This window comes from Crocodylus porosus, unplaced genomic scaffold, assembly GCF_001723895.1.
Source record: "Crocodylus porosus isolate Cpor-Errol unplaced genomic scaffold, CroPor_comp1, whole genome shotgun sequence".
NCBI lineage: Eukaryota > Metazoa > Chordata > Crocodylia > Crocodylidae > Crocodylus > Crocodylus porosus.
In genome coordinates, this window is record NW_017728947.1 from 5,230,792 (window position 1) to 5,231,797 (window position 1,006).

The window sequence follows — 1,006 nt, forward strand, 5'->3', positions numbered from 1 at the left end:
AGTAGCTCAGAGCTACTCATTCTCAGGAGCTTCTGGGGCCTGGCCAATTGGTTCCTGGGGACACTACCCCTTGGGCCAGCTGGATTGCTGAAGTAGGCCTGAGAGTTCCCTGCGCCCTCTACCCACTACAGCAGTGTGGCAGTGGGGGCTGCTGCCTGGCTATGACCTGCTGCACACCAGCCAGACCTGGATAAGGCATCTGCCACTCTGGGCCAGCTGCCAGTGGGCTGTAGCTGCAGAGCTGGCCTTTATGAAGCACTACTGCCATGTATGCCCCTTGCTCGGCCATCTGGGCAACTGTCGCCCAGAAGATGTTTCCAGTGTGGTGGCCTGCTTTGAACTGTCAAAGCATGTCCTCCTGGCTCCAATTGAGAAGGAGGTCAGCCATCTCCAGCTGGGTCTGAGCTGCCAGCTCTGACCAGGCTCCTCTGCCTGGGTCCTGCCACTTACCTCCCTAGCAGGAATTCTGGTGTTCCCTATTTGAAAACTGAAAAATCCCTGATAAAAAATCCCAAAGTCACTCTGTAAAATACCCCCAAATCCATGTTCCTCCACAATTAAAACAAAAGACCACTTTATAGAGAGAGAGAGAGTGACAGGCAGAGAGACAGGGGTCAGTTGGGCAATGTTTTATTGATATAACTAGAGCAGGGGTCAGCAACATTTTTGGGTGGAGTGCCGAAAACACCCACAACTTCAACTTGTAAGATGTTGGTGTGTCAAGGGTGGATGACAGGGGAGCCACAAGGGGCCCAATCCTTGCTGTTGCTGTGTAGCCCTGGCCCCTTCCCTACCATCCACCCAGAGGCACATGTGTCAAGCAAAATGCCTTCGAGTGCCATACTGGCACCCGTGCCGGGGGTTGCCTACCCTTGATCTAGAGTGCTAAAGCAATTTGTAAGACTACTGGTGTCTCTATCATCATAATAAAATGAATTCTAAATACCTGTATGTTTTGCTGTTTGCCTTTGGTTTTCTTACCATAGAGCAGTTAGAGCTCCCTGTG

The 1,006-nt window shown here is 51.6% G+C and overlaps 1 long non-coding RNA gene across 1 annotated transcript in view; it reads right to left on the reverse strand.

Annotated features, from left to right (window-relative positions):
* Window positions 1-286: 286 nt before the first annotated feature.
* The window catches only part of LOC109321590, a 15,950-nt gene continuing 15,230 nt past the window's right edge, over window positions 287-1,006 (reverse strand). Inside the window, exon 3 of the long non-coding RNA XR_002104094.1 lies at window positions 287-400. This is a non-coding gene — a long non-coding RNA (uncharacterized LOC109321590). The remainder of the gene's footprint in view (window positions 401-1,006) is intronic.